The sequence below is a fragment of the Mesocricetus auratus genome, unplaced genomic scaffold, assembly GCF_017639785.1.
Source record: "Mesocricetus auratus isolate SY011 unplaced genomic scaffold, BCM_Maur_2.0 Super-Scaffold_100013, whole genome shotgun sequence".
Classification (NCBI taxonomy): Eukaryota; Metazoa; Chordata; class Mammalia; order Rodentia; family Cricetidae; genus Mesocricetus; species Mesocricetus auratus.
Genome location: NW_024429196.1, coordinates 58639426 through 58658353, shown reverse-complemented (window position 1 = coordinate 58658353; position 18928 = coordinate 58639426). Strand labels below are relative to the sequence as shown.

The window sequence follows — 18928 nt, the reverse complement described above, 5'->3', positions numbered from 1 at the left end:
AGAAGGTATATCCCTTTGTGTTTGGGTGGAATGTTCTGTAGATGTCTGTTAAACCCAGTTGGGTCATAACTTCGTTTAGTTCTTTTGTTTCTTTGTTAAGTTTCTGTCTGGAGGTCCTGTCTAACAGTGAGAGTGGAGTGTTGAAGTCTCCTACTACTAGTGTGTGAGGTTTTATGTGTGATTTGAGCTTTAGTAATGTTTCTTTCATGAACGTGGGTGCCCTTGTATTTGGGAGCATAGACGTTCAAAATTGAGACCTCATCTTGATGGACTTTTCCTTTGAATATGAAATGTCCTTCTTCATCTCTTTTGATTGATTTTAATTTGAAGTCTAATTTGTTAGATATTAGAATTGCTACACCCGCTTGTTTCTTAGGTCCGTTTGATTGGAAAATCTTTTCCCAACCCTTTACTCTGAGGTAACGCCTGTCTTTGATGTTGAAATGTGTTTCTAGTATGCAGCAGAAGGATGGGTTCTGTCTTTGTATCCATTCTGCTAGTCTGTGTCTTTTTATAGGCAAGTTGAGACCGTTGACGTTGAGGGATATTAATGACCATTGATTGATGATTCTTGTTTGTGCTTGATTTATTGGTAGTGGTGTTACTGTGTGTAGCCTCTCCTCCCTTTTTCTTTTGGTGTTTTGTAAAGTGGGATTATATATTGCCTGTGTCTTTGTGAGTGTAGTTATCTTCATTGGATCTAGGTTTTCCTTCTAGCACTTCTGTAGAGCTGGATTCATGGATACGCATTGTTTAAATCTGGCTTTGTCATGGAATATTTTGTTTTCTCCATCTATGGTAATTGAGAGCTTTGCTGGATTTAGGAGTCTGGGTTGGCATCCTTGTTCCCTTAGCATTTGTAGGACATCTGTCCAGGATCTTCTGGCTTTCATAGTTTCCATTGAGAAGTTGGTTGTAATTTGGATAGGTCTGCCTTTATATGTTACTTGTCCTTTTTCTTTAGCTGCTCTTAATATTTTCTCTTTATTCTGTAGGTTTAATGTTTTGATTATTATATGGCAAGGTGACTTCTTTTTCTGGTCCAGCCTATTTGGTGTTCTGTAAGAGTCTTGTATTTTCATAGGCATATCCTTCTTTAGGTTAAGGAAGTTTTCCTCTATGATTTTGTTGAAAATGTTTTCTGTACCTTTGAGCTGTATTTCTTCACTTTCTTCTATATGTATTATTCTCAGGTTTGGCTTCTTCACGGTGTCCCATATTTCGTAAATATTTTGTGTTAGGGATTTGTTGGTTTTGAGATTTTCTTTGGCTGATGACTGTATATCCTCTAATGAGTCTTCAACACCTGAGATTCTCTCTTCTATCTCTTGTATTCTATTGGTGACACTTGCATCTGTAGTTCCTGATCATTTACTCAACTTTTCTATTTACAGCATCCCCTCATTCTGTGTTTTCTTTATTTATTCTATCGTTTCCATTTCAGCTTTCAATCCTTCAACTGTTTGAGTTGTTTCCTTCATTTGTTTGGTTTTTTCTTGGTACTCTTTAGATTCTTTAAGAGATTTGTTTATTTCTTGAATTCTTTGGTTTGTCTTTTCCTCCATTTCATGTATTTTTGTTTGTTTTTTTCTTCCATTTCTTTACGGGATTTCCTCGTTTCCTCTTTGAGGGTCTCTATCATCTTCATAAAATAATTTTAAAGGTCTGTCTCTTCCGTTTCATCTATGTTGTGCTTTTCAGGTCTTGCTGGCATTGGGTCTCTAAATTCTGGTGGAGTCCTGTTGGTCTTTCTATTTCTGAGTGAGCTCTTATTCTGTCTTCTTCCCATCTCTTCTTCCAGTGGGTGCATATGGGGTCTTTCTGTCTCCACTGGTCTCCTTCTTTCCTGAAGCTGAAGAAGCTGGGGACATTGGAGGGTGGAGTCTGGAAGGACTGATGCCTTTCCTGTGTGGGCGGCTCCTCTGGATGCCAGGAGTGTCCCTCCAGAAGATTGAGGGAGTGGGTGATGGGTGGCGGGGTGTGTCCCAGGGGGACCCAAACTCACCTGAAGCTGGAGATGCTGGAGGGTGGAGTCTGGAAGGACTGATGCCTTTCCTGTGTGGGCGGGTCCTCTGGATGCCAGGAGCATGCCCCTGGAAGATTGAGGGAGTGGTGATGGGCAGCAGGGGGTGGTCTCAGGGGGACCCAAGCTCACCTGAACCTGGGGATGCTGGAGGGTGGGGTCTGGCTGGAAATTCTTTGTAAAAACAGTTGTGTGTGTATGAGACCTGTGTTTGGCATCCAGGGTGTGTGTGGAGATCAAAGGACAATTTTATGGAGTTTTTTTTCTCTCCTTCCACTTTTCCTTATGTGGGTTCCAGGGACCCAACTCAGATCACCAGGATTGGGAGTCAGATGCTGCTCCTGTCGAACCATCTGGCAGGCCTTGACATTCTGTCTTTCCCTTACATGCCACTAGGAGTGGGGTCAATAAGTGCGGTAGTAGGCTTTGGTGGGTGGGCGGGTTCACTGATACAGTATAGCATTGTTTCAGTGGCTTTTACTTAATATTAGTCACCGAGACCTTGGGATTTGGGGCATTGTAGTTGCATCAGGAGACAACAATGACCTTTAAGGAACTTGAGGAAGGGGCTGACAGGCCAACAGTCATGTGACAGGATACTTTCCAAGACAGCCTGGCACTGGGGGTAGTGAGTGGCTGCTTCCTATCCTTTCATGGAGGGAGGAGAACTGTTGGCGTGCACATGGGTGAGGATGAGTGTTCAGTCTCAGCACTGGACACTTTGGGCTGTACAGTGCTCCATGCTGAGTCCTGCTCTCTGCATCTTTGGATGTCCACAGCCTTTCTGACCTCCACTCACTAAGTTCTAGTGTTAGCAGCCCTTCCCCCACCAGGTTATATCCATGCGAAGTGTCAACACACATCACCAAATATCCCCCGAGGGACAAGATTGCTGCAGGTGGAGAGTCAGTATCACCAGGAGGTCAGACACTGGACACTGAGGAGGGTGAGGGAGCCTTCCATTCAGTTGCTCTCAAGCCGTCCATACCCGAGTGTTACTCGCTAAGATGAAGGCTGGAAGTACCTTAGGCTTCATCTTGAAAATCTCCTGTACAGAGCTGAAGTTAATTACTGGTGAGTAGAGGCAGGGGCAGGAAATGGGAGGGGGCGGTATTCTAAGTCAGGTGTTACTGGGTGGCCTGCCCACGGGTGCCACTTACAACAGACACCATCTGGCAGCTTCTTTTCTCAACCGGTCTTGCTAAGAACACGATGAGCTCTTCAAATCATCATTTTAAAATGCCGCATGCATAAAAGCTCAGGGCCTTGGGGCAAAGCCTAGGCCTTTTTGTCTGTGGCTCTGTTTGAGATGGAGGGTTTTGTGTGTATTCACCAGCAAAGATCCCTTCTGCAGAAGGCTGTTTAACAAGACCCACCTGCTATGAAAGCTCAGCCGGCGCCAAGGCCGGAGTCTGGGAGACTGGGGAAAAGGTTAACAGGAATAGTAAGGGCCTGAGCCTGAGATGGAATGGTGTTGGAGGGGCGGAGGAGATGATTCGACAACATAACCAGTCGGTCTGGGATGCGGCTAGGGAGGAAGCCAGGGCAAGGCCCAGGCTGTCTGGTTTAGGCATCACCTTTTGATAGGTGATGAGAAGGGGGAAGAACCAGAGGAGGCTTGGACAGGAGAGGGGAGAAGGGGGCGAACTGGGGCGGCTAGTTGGGACAGTGGAGGAAATTACTGCAGCGCTGGAACCTGGAGCTGAGGATCAAGAGGCAGGTCTGGAGACGAGACCTGTGAGTCACACTATGCAGGTAGCAGTTGAAGCTGTGGGTGAGATTGCCCAGGGGACTGTGTGGAAGGAGACGGAGTGGAGAGGGTATGTGAAGACCAGAGGAGCCACAGCTGTTTTCCTCTCTGAGTCAAAGCCTACTCAGGTTCTTTGTCCCACGATCCCTGTCCCAACCCACAGCCCACAGCCATTGCTCCATTCCTTATGCCCTCCTCTAAGGAATCCGAACTTCTTGTCTTGTCCCACCTAAAGCGTGACCACACTGAGGTGTTTTGGAGCCAACAACAAAGGTACTTCTGTTTCCTTTGCTGAGTTTTGCTTTTGCCTGGGAAGTCCATTCCTAGCTCTAATTACAGCATGGGTTCCATTTGGGGGGTGTCCTGTTCCTGCTTCCTCTAAATAAGTTAAATCTGGCCACAAATCCTCCCTCTGAGTGTTTTGATGCCCCTTGCTATGGGATTCTTAGTTAAAGATTATAGGTCCAGTGAATGTTTTGACTAGAGGACAAAGCTCAGGTCCCTTAGAAAGAGTTCACAATCCTTTCCTGCCTGCTAGCACTGGGCTCAGGGCTGTTTCAGTAGTCACCATGTGTTGGGTCTGCTTGGTGGATGTCGAACCCGGATTCTTAGAGAAGTCTAGGAGATACTTTCCTGTGAGTTTCCCTTTAAAAATCATTGGATGGCCAGCGGTCTATTTTACTAAAAATAAGTTAGATGGTGAAGCAACTCACTGGACAATAGAGCATGGGATCTTTGTTTATTTTGGAAAAATCTTAAGATTCCGTTAATCCAGTTGTAATTGGGCCTCTGTACTGGAAAGACTGGTTAGGGGCCTTCGAGAGCCAGGCTGCTGGAAGGAAGAACATCTCAGAAGCACATCATGTGTTTTCTCTCCTCACTGGGGTTATCTGACAGAGAAGGTGCTGCTCGCTGATCCCTGGGCGATTTTCACCAGGCACCTTCTGAACTTTAACCTACTGTTGCAACCAGAGTGGGAGTCACAGGATCTGGGCCCCCAGCAGGGGGTTACCTTGACTACCGGCTTGCTCTGACTGCATCTGGCCCAGGCGGTGAGGGGTGCCATGGCCTGTTAGTTCTGGTGTATGAACAGGGGGTGGGTACCAGGGAGGCATGGTGACTCCCAGAGAAGGCAGCGTGTGGTTTAGAAAGCTTGCCCTTCCCTCTGCGTCAGGGGTAAAGGTTGACGGCATTCAGGGCAGTGGCTTGGGCTGTCATGTCATTTGCTCATCTGTCTGTGTGCTCTGAGTGTGCACTCTTGGTCCCCCGCTCCCCCCCCCAATTTTTACCCTAGAGTTTCCTTTCTGCCCGAGTTGCCTGTTTACCGATGGTGTGAGTCATAGGGTGATTACTCGGTGTCCACAACGAGGAGAATCCAGGCGTGTTTCAGCTGGACAGCAGCTGGGAGCTCCAGCTCCCCAAAGTCAGGGCTGACTCTTGACAGGCACTGGCAGGTGCTAACCCCCTCTGCTTCTGCCCAGGGTCCTCTCTTTTCTCTGTACTACCCTTTTGCCATGCCTCCTCCCCCTCTGGAATCTTTAGCTCAGGGATACACAGTGGCTTTCTTTGAACTTACTGAAGTTTTAAACACTCCAAGTTGGGAGGACAGCTGCCCCTAGCCTACATACCCAAACTCATTTCAGCGTTTCTGTATCTTTTTAGGTTTAAATCCGTCTCATGATGCATAAGGGCAACTCCATTTAGGGCAGTGTCGTTCGTTACCATTAGTAGGTCCCACTCTGTCTCTTGCCATTTCTTCATGCATGTGAAGTTTGTAACTGTGGGTTAAGGCATCCCTACAACACTTTCATTTTAAATTGTGCTTTGGCAGGAGATGCAGTGGAGCAGGAAGAAAGGTGTACCAAGTGGGCCTTCCTCATCTTTACGTCAGGTCTGGGGTCAGGTCAGGTCAGCCTTAGGGCTGAAGTGAAAATGAACTTCAGATGGGAGGGGTTATAGGAACGGGCAGCAGAGAGGCAGAAAAGGGCATGTTGGCCTTTGCAAGGAGCTGGGGCTTGCAGGAGGTTCTACAGGTGTGAGGGTGGGGTGTGTTTTCAGCCTCCCGTTGGGGCTAGGGGACTTTATATGGCATCTTCTGCAGTAGGCCACCTCCTCTGGCTGTGAGCTGGTGTGACTCAGGAGTAGTGGAAATGGGGAAGGTAGAGGAAATGTACCAGGAAAGCTGTTCTTGAAGCTGCTTGGAATTCCTTATCTCTCCGCCCTTTTGGTAGAGCAACTGGAAAACTACTTTCTTTTTGCTGTGGAAAAGAATGGCCTGGTGGTTAGCATGGAGGGCTTGGACAGCCGATGGCAGCTGCAGCAGGAACTAAGTGACATGATAGCCCAAAAGTAGTTGCCACATTGGCAGTGAGGTTTCGGGTAGGCTAGGATGGTGTTCTATAGCCTGGCTTCATATGAAGAGTCCCAAGAAGGCCCTGGGAAAATCCAGTAAGAGGTGTGGTGGACTCAGGCCAGATGGGCAGGTAAAGGGGAAGGTTATGAATACAAGAGGTTGCTTACAGTTTTAGAGGCAGATGTGGTGCTGGAGTAGCTGAGAGTCCTATGTCTTGCAGGCAACAGGAAGTCTAGTGACTGTCACACTAAGTGAAGCTTGAGAAAAAGACCTCCAAGTCCACCCCCACAGTGACACACTTCCCCCAACAAGGGAGCACCTCCTACTAGTGCCACTCCCTTTGAGGGCCATTTTCTTTCTAATTACCACATTCCATTCCCTGGCCCCCAAAGACTTATCATAATGCAAAAATTTATTCAGTCCAAATTCAAAAGTCCCCATGGTCTATAACAGTCTCAAACTTGTTTCAAAGTCCAAAGGCTTCTGCAACTATGCAATCTCTTAGCTGTAGCCACCTGTAAAAATCAAAAATCAAAAAGCAGATCACATACTTCCAACATAAAACGGCACAGGGTATACATTACTGTTACAGAAACTCAGGAAAGGAAGCATAATGAGGAAACGCTGAACCAAAGCTCGACCAAACACCAGCTAGGAAAACTCCAAACTCTGCATCTTCATTTCTGATGTCAAAACGCTCTCCACCGTCTGGGATCCCTTCAGCTTTGTTGACTGGAACATACTTCTTTTGGACTGGTTCCACTCCCTGTTAGCAGCTCTGCTCAGCAGGGATCCTATGACTCTGGCATCTCTACTATCTTGGGTTCTCCAAGGTAATCCAGGCTTGAACTTCACAAGTTCCTGCAACGGCCTCTCTACTTGGCCAAATTTCATGGACAGCCCCTGACACAGTGGATTTCCATAGCCACGGAGGGAGATTCCATAGCTCCTTTTTTTTGTCCTTAACTCTAAAGCCAGAACCACATGGTCAGAGCTGCCAAGTTCTGCTCCTTGCTGGGGCTGGACCATGGCCCCTCATTCATTCAATTACATCTTCAGCAGTTTCCTGCCTTTCACTGCCTAAGCTTAACTGTCCTGAAACTTGCTCTGTAGACCAGGCTGACCTCAAACTCAGAGATCCACCTGCTTCTACCTTCCCAGTGCAGGAATTAAAGGTGTGCCCCAGCTCTAAGATTTTCTTCAGTTCCTTTTCATAGGTTAGAAACCCATGGGTAGGACCTTGCCCTGAGGTCACCACTCCCTTTATTCCATTTCTTAATCCATTTATCTCCTCGAACGAAGGATTTAGCTCCATTTCACTTTCTGGTGTCCTTTTTCTCCTCAACTATTTTTTCCTTGCTCAGCTTGCTTCTTTTCATTATAAATCTTCATTAGAGTCACCACTAATATCCACACGACAGAGTCTATACTAGCCTGTTTTGAGATTTCTTCTGCCAACAGAATCAACCCAAAATTCTTCATTTTAGCTTTAGGCAGACTCCAGACATGGGCAAAAATCAGCCACTTCCTTCAATAAAAATATCACAAGCATGAGTTCTAGGCAACCATACTAAGACACTTCTCTGAAACCTCTTGAGCCAGCTCCCGACATTTCAAATCATTTTCAGTACCATTGTCTTCCATGCTCCTACTAGTATGCCCCATTAAGCAGTGGTGAAAGTATTCTACCACTTTCCTAACCCAAAGTACCAAAGTCCACATTACTCCAAACAAAAGCGTGGTCAGGCCTATCACAGCAGAACTCCAGCCACGGGTACCAACTTCTGTGTTGGTTTGAATTTTTATTGCTGAGAAGAGACACCATGATCACAGCAAATCTTATAAAGAAAACATTTAATTGAGGGTGGCTTGCTTACAGTTTCAGAGATTCAGTCCATTATGATCATGAAGGGGAGCATGGCAGTGTGCAGGCAGACATGGTGCTGTCTAAGAAAAAGACCGTAAAGCCCACTCCCACAGTGACACACTTCTTCAAACCAGGCCATGCCTCCTAACAGTGCCACTCCCTTTGGGGGCCATTTCTTTCAAACCACAACCTTGATTTGTAAATTTTATGTGTCTATATGTTTTGCTTGCATTTTGCACACTGAGAACAATCTGGAAGGAGAAAATCTGCTTGTGTGACTGGTGCTCCCAGAGGCCTGAAGAGAACATTTGTTCTTCTGGGCCTGGGATTAGAGAGGGGTTGTGAGCTGCTCTGTGGGTAGGGAAACTTCTGAAAGAGCACCAAGTGTTCCCAAATGCAAAGCCATCTCTCTAGCCTGGTGCTTGTGTTTAATCCCAACATTCAGGGGACAGAGGCAGGTAGATCTCCAGGAGTTCAGTGCGAGCCTGGTTTACATAGCAAGCTCCAGACCATCCATGGCTGCATAATGGGACCTTGTCTCAATAAAACAAAAACAAACAACAACAAAAACAACAACAAAGGAAGGGCTTCGGTGTCAGAGCTGGGTCAGAGGTTAAGGGTTACTGTTTAACCTTGAAAGATTCATTCTCTGTGCCTGTGAAGAAAACAGCATCTTAGTCTAGATATTTTAGGTGTTTGGTGGGATCACCTGGGAAAGGGAGTGCTGCTTGGAGTTAGTGGCAGCTCTTACCTTTCTTTCAGGAATGGCCGTGTATTGCTTCCTCATAAGATCCACCTTTCCTGCCCCTCAACACACTAAGGAGGGACTGTCAAACCCCGCTGCTCTGGCACCTTCAAATCTGATTGTGTATATCCTAGTGACAGTTGGTTCCCACCTCTCTGGCTATGACTTCCTGGGTGACAGATTGCTTGGAGGAAGAGAGGACCACAGGGAGTCTGGTGCACAGAATTTATGAGCCTGACTGTGAGTCTGAGATGTCCCCACTACGGAGTTGTATCAAGCACATGAGGTCTGGAGAGGTGACCTCAGAGTGGTTTTAAGTGAGCATTCTAGCCTCTGGGATTGAGGCAAAGGGGATAAAAGTTGCACCAAGCTGTTGTGTCTCATCTCCTGTCCTTGGAGCCTTATCTTTCACTGAGATAACCAGAGCTTGGGATAGATGACTCACAAGGAGGTTTAACTCCTTCCTGGATGGTTCAGGGCCAGCTCCTGAGAAACTGGGGAAAACAAGTAGATATAGGAAGAATTGTTTGTTGACTCATAGATATTTACGAGAAGCTGGAAGTTGCAGAGAGCATATAGGTATCTGCTTTCATGCAATTGAAATCCTTCCAGGAGGAAGGAAAAGAACTAAAGTGTTTAAATAAATAAACAAGAGAACTCAGCTTGCAGCAAGGGCTGTAAAGATAAAGAAGCAGGCAGTGGCCCTCAACTTTGAGCATGCATCAAAGTCACCTGGAGGGCTTGAGAAAACACAGGTGGCCAGCCACCACCACCAGAGATTCCGATTCAGTGTGTCTAGGGTGGGGCCAGCATTTGCATTACCAGCAAGTCCTCAGGTTATGTAGTTGCTACTGATCCCTGGACCAACTTTGAGAGCTAGGATGATGGTGTATGTGTATGTGATGATATGTGTGGGTGGTGATGTGTATTTGGGGGTGCTGATGGTGCAGTATGTGGGGATGATGATGTTGAGGGGTGATGGTATGTATAGTGGTGGTATGTGTGGGGGTGATGGTGAGTGTGTTGTGGAATAATGATGTGAAGGAGTGATGGTGTGGGGAGCTGATGGTGTTGGGAATGTGTTGAAGAGTGATGGCATGTGTGGGGTGATGGTGTTGGAGGCTGATGGTGTCAGGTAATTATGATGCTGGGGGTAATGATATCAGAGGCTGCTGGTGTGTGGGGTGGTGTGCACAGGTGTGTGTGTGTGTATGTGTGTGTGTGTGTGTGTGTGTGTGTGTGATGTCAAAGCAATAGAAGCTGCATAATTTGTAGTTCTTCTGAGGTCAAGGACAAAGAAAAGAGACCCTCTTCCCTCTCTCCTCTCCCTCTGCTTTTGTCAATATTCAGAACAGCTTTTGAAATCTCCTTGAGGGTTGTCCTAGGATGGCAGGCTTCATGCTCCTTTGCAATTCAGAATCTTTTCATGTCTATTTATTCTCCTAAAGGAGCAGCTGCAAGACCACCCCTGAATCTGGCGATGCAGAAGCCTCGATGGGAGCATAGAGACAGATGTCCTGCTCCAGTTGTATGCAGCCCAGACTCACCTCAAATGTCACCCCCCTATATCTGTGCTTACATTAAAAAAACCTGTATACACAAAAATTGCTGCGAAAAACAGACTATAATTAATACCAAGGCGGATGGCCAAATTCTTAATCTGTCTACAGAGTCTGTAGCAGGCCTGCCATAACCAAAGTGTTAACTGATTTCAGATATTCTTTTGATAGTTATTTACAGCTGAGCACTCTGCTAGGTCTACTAAAGATAGGCCCAGGCCTACATGATTTCATGGTCTGACTGGGGATGCAGAAAAGTCATTAGATAATCACATGTAAGGAGTCCTCTTAGTTTCTATGACAGGGGAAGAACAGGGTGACATGGAAACACAAGAAAACACAGGGCTTCCCGAGGAGGTAACAAATAAAATGAAGGATGAGTGGATTACATTTGGAATGGCATAGAAGAGGGAAACATGCACAATTGTTTTGGAGAGAGATGCAGGGTAGCAGGCACACACTTTTAATCCCAGCACTCCGGAGACAGAGGCAGGTGGATCTCTGAGTTCGATGCCAGCCTGGACTATAGAGTGAGTTCCAGGACAGCTATGCTGAGCAACCCTATCTCAAAAAATGAGAGAGAGAGAGAGAGAGAGAGAGAGAGAGAGAGAGAGAGAGAGAGAGAGAGAGAGAGAGAGAGAGAGAGAGAGAGAGAGACCAAAAGCCAGGGGTGAGGGAGAACATGACACCTTCCCTGACAAGTACTCATCCTGTACAAACCCAGCCAAGAGGTGGAGCTAGATCTTGAGTGACCTTTTGGGGATGAAGGAGCGATGAATTTTAGGAGTCACTGAAAACAACGTACGAGGGATTTCATTGGTGGGTTGCTGTTTAACTGAGTGTGAGGTTCCGGCTTATGCTCAGTGTGGGGATTAATCTGACAGCCGTGTTAGGACAGTGTAAGAAGCCGAGGACTGGCTTTTGCTGAGAGTTGGCTCTGCAGGCAGCCCTGGGCCCCTGCTTTACACTCCCTCCCACCTGTTGAACTAGGAGTCTGGGCAAACCAGTTCTGGATTCTCTGCATCAAAGAGCCTTCTTAGAAGCAAAGCCACAGCTCGATTCCCCTGTACTTTAGAGAAAGAATACACCCAGAAGGGAATACATCCTGAACAGTTGGAGAAATGCTCTTGGGGTTGTGCTGTCTCTGCTGCTGACCTCAGAGACTTGCAGGGCAAACTTCCTTGTAGCCCATCTGCAAACCTGTCTTATTTTCAGGACTTCATGACCTTCAGCAAGCTGTTTTGATGTCCTATTCTTTATTGTTCAACTACAAGGACAGTGGCTGCCTCTAGGAGCATCCTGGGAATGTCAAGCATAGACTTGGGATTGTATCTAAGAAAACACTGGGCTCCTGGCGGGTGGGGGGCAGAAAACACAAAACTGCTCACCATCCAGTCCCCACTGTGGCCAGCTCTGGGTATTATTTAGGGGTTGACCATTCAGTCTAATATCTGTATGTATTTATTTCCATAAGCATGCTTCCCAGTCGCTTTTAGTTATACACTTCTTTTTATGTCTACATTTATACAGAGATGAGTATGTTAGAAAGTAGATGGGCTCAAACCAGCATTTCCTTTTTCTAGCTCAATGTTAGGAAAACCTCTATATTTGCAGACAAAGTGTGTGTTTTGTGTCAGAACTGTTTTATTCCCTGAAACTTGTTGGGCCCTCACCAGTGTTCTGAACTGCAGGGATTGAGGTTCCCCTGGGCACCCCGCTTTCTTCATCAGGCAGTATTCCCTCTTCAGAGCTCAGGTCTTGTTTAGACTTGAAGACAAATGGCTCCCTACATACTAATGGGTTTGTTTTCCTTGTACTAGAGCTGACCTGGAATTCCCCCCCCCCATCGCTTCCCTGTTTAGACCCTAAGAAATACTGAAGGGTGGGTGTGAGAGGAGAGGAGGAAAGCTGTGCTCAGGGATGCTGCCAGATGAAAATTACAGTTTCTGGGTGACAGAAGAACTAACCTTAAAAAAAAAAAATACAAGGCCTAGAAGCAGACTTGCAAAGAAAATCTACATGATTTTAATGAGTCTCCTGGCAACACATATTCTAACCTACTGCCCTGTGGAAAACAAGTTTGAGTGCAGTCCCGACCTTCCCGCACCTCACCACCCCCACAGTGATACAACACAGTGTGAATCTAACTCATGGGCTCACAGATCTACATCAAAGAGCATCGCTAAGCTTAACTTTGGTAGATAACATGAAATTGTCCCTGCAAAGCCTGGGGAGTTAGCTTCCACTTCCCACATCCTCAGAGTCAGTTGCTGTTAATCATCTCTTAAAATTTACCAGTTTGATGGAGAAGAGATGGCATCTTACTTTAATCTGCAATTTGGAGACTGGATGTCCTGGAACTCTCTAGAGCAGGCTGGCCTTGAACTCCCAGAGCTCTGCTTGCCTCTGCTGGGAATAAAGGTGTTACTTATCCTGATTTGCTAGTGAAGTTGAACATCTTTCATATATTTAGCAGCTGTGTGTGTTTCTCATATATACTCATAAATATTTTCTCATATATTTACCCTTGATATTTTACCTTATGTTGCTTTCACTTGTTGTTTAGGAGGTGCTAGAGTCACTGTACATTGGAAAGATGTAGCATTTTGAAGCAGAAAAAGGGCCACAGAATCAATTTTGTCCCTATACTTTGTTTTACAGAAACAAACTAAGGTTTAGAGATGCGAAGGCTGCCTTGTAGCTGGCTGGTTACAGTTCTGAAAATTGATTCTAGTATGAAGATTTTTTCCCCTCCTTTTTGCCTCCATCAGTGTTTACTGGGTATGTTGTTTTCTTTCCTGAGTACTGTATCTTCTGGCAAACATCACTGACGGAACAGCAAGCGGATGCTGGCTATGGAGAGAGAGAAGAAGTCTATAGAGGGATGCTGTCTGTCTACAGGGGGAGAGAAGTCTATGGGGGGATGTTGAACACAAGAGAAGAGAAGCTTGGATGCTGATACAAGTCATAGAACTCCATAGTTTCTCAGAAATGGTAAGAGGGTGAAGACAAGATGGTTCCCTGTGATAAGAGGCATTTCATACTGATGACATTAAGGGATTATAATGAGGGAGTGACGGCTAAAGGACCCCGCTGCTACATGGAGCTTCTATGTGTATTGCTTTCCAGTTCTTTCCAAACTTGCAGCAAAGTATCAGTAGACGCCATCAGATTCACAAACCTCCTTCCTGCACTACTTAATGAAAACTATTCCACATGATCTGGAGCTGTGCTGTCAGAGTATTTGGCTTGCAAAGTAGATGGAGTGTGAATCTTATGAATGGATTAGTCTTCAAGTTCTGGGGGAGACCAATGTAGGGAAACTTCCAGATGCATAAGCCCAGCCCTGTGATCCAATGCTTCTTTAGTGCTGGGAAATGAAGATGGGTTTGTTAAGGCAGAATGGTGTTTTGTCATGTGCAAGAGGCTGGAATTAGAGGTGGGTGAGCTGTCTTGTTCTCATGCAATCTTACAAGGAAGGGGGCCAAGATGGGCAAGAACAGGAATGTTCCCAGGCCTGTTTGCAGTACTTACCAGTGTAGCCTGGGGCTTAGCTTCCAGGATGGAGAGGACAGGAATTTGGGAATGTGGAAATATGTGCCCGTCATACTGTGACCAGAGGGTTCCTTGACTTCTCAGAAGTTTCATGTCTATAGTCTCCTTCCTCTAAGCTCTGCGGCTCCCAGAACTACCACAGCCATATGTCTTACTGGAAGTGGCCAGCCATCCTTGGGAGAACAGGTCAATTTTGGGAAAACAAAGACAGCGGGTAACCTGATGTGTGCAGCCAAATTGCTAGGTCCCCTTCCTTTGCCCTCCCTCCCTCCCTCCCTCCCTCCCTCCCTCCCTCCCTCTCTCCCTTCCTCCCTTTCTCCCTCCCTCCCTCTCTCCCTCCCTCCCCGTCCCTCTCTCTCTCTCTCTCTCTCTCTCTCTCTCTCTCTCTCTCTCTCTCTCTCTCTCTCTCTCTCTCTCTCTCCTGCCTTCCTTCCTTTTAACTGTGCTGAAGACTGGTGCCTTCTACTAGGGAAGTGCTTTACATGCAGCATTACCTCCAGCTATTGCATTATTTCTGTGTAAAAAGTCAATAAACGTCAGAGCTGAAAATCCAACAAATGAGATGAGATGCAATAAACACGGCACTTAACCCTTGAAATAAAAGATAAACATTGATTGGGTTCATGCATGAAGGGATCTTTCCCTACATAAATCTAAGCGCATATATAACTAAACTGCCACTTTTTAGCTTTTCTTTAATTTTTTTTTCTTTTTGCTATGGGTGTTTTGCCTTCATGTGTCTCTATGCTCTACATGCCTGAGACAGCTAGGAAAGGACATTGGAGTTCTCGAGAACTGGAGTTTTGAAGTGTGTGTGCTTGAACTTGAACCCAGGTCCCCTGCAGCCATGCTCTTAAGCCCCAAGACAGCTCTCCAGAATCTTCCCTTTAGCTTTTTTTATATTGTGTGTTTTTACCTTTTGCTTTTATTAGGCTTTTGAGATAAGGTTTTATGTAGCCCTGGATGGCCTAGAATTCATCATGTACCTAAGGATTCCCTTGAATTGATCTTTTAGCCTCTACTTCTCAAGTCTGTTTTCATTCACTGTGAGAGCCAAAGTTACCTTTTAAGTTTTAATTGCTATGTCTTAGAGATCCATGAAATGAAAATGCCTCTGATCTGCAAGCCCCTTGTCCAAGGACAGATAGTTCCTGAATTGTTGGAGGCTATTGTTTTTGGCAGATAACAAGCCACATGCTTTCTCTCCCTTAAACAAGTGTGTTTGACCCATCTGCACCCGATGTGCTTGGTCACATGTGGGTAGGAAGGTTACAGGCAGGAAATATGTCAGGATGTATGCTTGCCCCTGACTGGAGGAACATCAGGATGTATTCTTGCCCCTGATTGGAGGTAGGTACATCAGGATGTATGCTTGCTCTTGATTGGACCTGATGGAAAGTACTTAAGCCACTGCAAAACTTGACTTGGGGCCATTTTTCTGAGAACCAGAGATGGACTTGGTTAGAGCCCATTCACCTGGCCAGTGTTTCATTAAAGCTTGCTTCAAATTTGGCTTTGAATTGTAGTAGTGGTATTATTCTTGACCGGTGGGATTAACACTATACCCTAATACCTCCCTCAACCCATAATTATTTCAGAAGCTGGCTTCAGATGTCATGTCATCTCATCCATAAGGGTTTCAGAATGTCTCTCTCTCTAGATTTGTAGGAACAATTCAAGTTTATTTTCAGGCTTGAAATGTTTCAGACTGTTTGCCCCAATTCCTTATTATCATCAATTACCTCGCTACAGTTAACATGTTCCCAGTTATAATGTGATGACCAACAGGTGGTTTGTTTGCTTGACTTGGGATCTAAAGATGGTTTGTTTTTAGCAGGATTCATCAATATTCCATATATTTGTCTTTTTTAATCTACAGAAACACTGTCATTTTTTCCCCTTTAAAGACCATGAGGCCATTCTTCCCATGGAATTTCTTCTAATTTTACATTTGCTGGTCATATGCCCAGGTTATGTGTGTCTTGTCACTCTGTCACCTGCATTTCTGTGCCTCCAAGTTGGGTGAGATTTGATCAGAACTGGGCCTGGTGGCTTAGCATACAACCCTGCCTTGGAGTGGTTTGTCACCTCTTTGACCTCTCCCCCTTCCCCACTCCCTCTGGTTCACTTTCATCCCCTCTGGCTTTGACCTTTTCTGACTGCTCCCTCTGTAGGCCCGTGGTGCTCTTTCTTCCTTTGTTTCTGATCTCCTCCCTGTCTTTGCTTAACTTTTGTGATGCCTGCCACGGTCGCCTACGGAATACCTAACATCTGGTTCGAATACATGCTTTGATTTATGGCAGGTAGCCAATAACTATTATCTGGATGAGTCAAGGAAGGGGTGAACTGTCCTAACTCTTCCTCTACCTGTCTTGACAGAGACAGTGTAGCACATACTTGCTGACCACCTGTACTGTGCCAGGCATGCCACATGTCCAGCATAACAACCCAGATGGGTCCTGTACTTATTGGCCTCTAGCAGGAAGTGTGGTAGACATGGAGATATAGTGCTCACAGCTCCAGTAGCTGACCTCTTGTTTGAGGTCATGTGCATTCTATCTGTCTATAGTGATGACTGGTCAGGTAGGGGTGGATGTAAAACTGGGCCCTCCTGGCTGATGCTGGTCAATTCTGGCAAACACATTTGTACCAGCATTGCCCATGTAATTAGCTAAAGTTTGGTTCATCCTATGATACAGTTCATCTTCTCCTCCATTCTACCTTGACTCCTCACCCCCTTTCTGCTGTTTGCCCTTCTCTATAAGCAATATCAGTAGGCAGAATATTCTGTCCTGCCAGCCAGCTCCCAAATAACCACAGAGACATATTATTAATTATAAATTCTCAGCCAATAGCTTAGGCTTGATATTAACTAGTTCTTATAACTTAAATTAACCAATTTTTTGATTAATTTATGTACTGCCATGTAACTTATAGCTTGTTGTAAAGAGAAGCTTTTTCTTTGAGAGGGGCCTTCCCGCCAGCCTGGTTCTAGAGCCGCATCAGTCCCAAATAAACACACAGGAGGCTATATTAGTTATGAAGCTGTTGGCCTTGCTTGTCTCTTACGGGCTAGCTCTGACTTAAGTAATTACCCCATAATTGTTAATCTAAGTATTTCTCTTACTGGAGAATAGTTCCGGGCTTCCTACCCCATGGCGGTTACATGTCGACTTCCTGTGTTTCTCCTTCCCAGAATCCTCCTGGACTCCTAGTCCCGCCTATCTAGATTCCTATTGGCTCAACAGTACTTTATTGACAAATGTACAGGACTTCTCCCATCAGCTTGTTACCTCATCTTGTACACCTCCTGCTGTGTGTACTGTGTGTGTGGCTGGCTACTCTGCCCTCCTTCATCTCAGAGAGCTCTCTTCCTGTCCTCAAGTCCTGCCTAACCTCTTTCTGCCTAGATATTGGCCATTTAGCTCATTATTAAGCCAATGAGAGCAACACATCTTCACAGTGTAGAAAATGATTATTTCACAACACAAATCTCTTCTAGCATCTTCATCCTGGAAGCTCCAATTTGAAAGGATGAGGTAGCCATTCCTGTGTACTACGCAGGGAGAAATAGAACAGAAATTTCACTGAGCTGTAGGATCCTGGAGCAAAGTGTTATTCTTTTTTTTTTTTTTTTTTTGGTTTTTTCGAGACAGGGTTTCTCTGTATCGTTTTGGAGGCTGTCCTGGAACTCACTCTGTAGACCAAGCTGGCCTCGAACTCACAGAGATCCGCCTGCCTCTGCCTCCCAAGTGCTGGGATTAAAGGTGTGTGCCACCAACACCTGGCTAAAGTGTTATTCTTATAAGTATCATATCTCCTAGATCCTTTAAATAGGGTGGAGCCATCGGCTCTGTGGCCTGACTCCATTTGGTTCTAGGCTATGTATCAGTTAGTTTTGTGTTGCTATGACAAAAATCCTTGGAAGGCCAACTTAAAGAATGAAATATTTGTTTTGGCAAAGAAAGCATCATGGTGGTAGGAAGTATGTGGTAGAGAGGCTTCTTCATGGTGACCAGGAAGTAGAGTAAAGGCATCAGGGGGAGACAGCCCCAACAACACACCTTCCTTGACCTGCTTCCTTTAGTAGGCCCTACCTCCTATCTTTCACCATTTCCCAATATTAACATTATGAATCTAGCAAAAGATTACTAATCCATTGATTATGCCAGAGCTTGGTGATCTAATGGTTTCTGGAAATCCATGGCAGACACACCCAGGGTATGCTTCCCCCCCAACCCATGGTTCTCAATATACTCAAGATGGCAAAATTAAGTGTCACGAGCTGTATTTGTGAACCAGACCATCAAGGTTTAGCATGGTTCTGTAGAAAACTGAGTTCTTCATCCCCACTGTTAAGTCAAGCTATATATTTCCTGCCACCTGACTCAGAAAAGGCACGGCGAGGGCAGAGGGGTGAAGCCTTGGAAGGAGGAGGTGGGTATTGGAAGGACACTGGCTGAGATGAGTGATGATGGATGAATGGAAGGTGGGGAGAAGCTACTCTGCTGCTGGGCTGGAGTACTTTGGGAAAATTAACACGTGCTGAGCAGCCAGGAGTCTCTAAACTCCAGGAAAAGAACGGGAGCAGGGAGACTAGACAGGCCAGGGAAACAGGGACCTGGTGATGTGAGCTTGGCCTGAGCTGGTGATGTCAGAAACATGGACACAATAAAGAGATACCATCAAAGAAAACCCAGCATGACCTTAGAGGAAAGGAGGGAGGAGGGAACGGAAGATGGATTCTTCGTCATTACATTAGAAAAGACATTTAATTTTACTAGTGGTCTAATGGCTGATGTAAATGAGTACAGCCATGACACACTATTCCATTTCCACCCTTCAGACTGATGTGAGAACACCCATAGTCTTTTGCATATTGTCTAGTGGGATCATTTTATACTTCTGTCAGGAGCTTTCAAAAACAGTGGTTGTTGATTTCCTAATCTCAGTAAAGTGAATCGTGTGGGGCTGGAGGAGGATGGCAAAAGGACCCATGGTAAATAGTAGTTCCTGGAGTTCTAGTTTGTACATTTGTTCCTTGGAGCTTTGGGGCGATAACCTTGACCTCATACT

General features: G+C 45.6%; 1 long non-coding RNA gene across 3 annotated transcripts; it reads right to left on the bottom strand.

Moving 5' to 3' along the window:
• Nucleotides 1-6523: 6523 nt before the first annotated feature.
• LOC121143613 lies at nt 6524-17024 on the bottom strand. 3 transcript variants are annotated; one of them, XR_005880874.1, is made up of 5 exons: nt 16980-17024; nt 14347-14443; nt 13832-14025; nt 12593-12706; nt 6524-6641 (listed from the first exon to the last, which is right to left on the bottom strand). It is a non-coding gene; the product is annotated as an uncharacterized LOC121143613 (long non-coding RNA). The 3 variants fall into 3 exon arrangements; XR_005880873.1 differs by lacking the exon at nt 6524-6641 and having other exon boundaries at nt 11816-12706; XR_005880875.1 differs by lacking the exons at nt 6524-6641; nt 12593-12706 and adding an exon at nt 12720-13150.
• Nucleotides 17025-18928: the final 1904 nt, after the last annotated feature.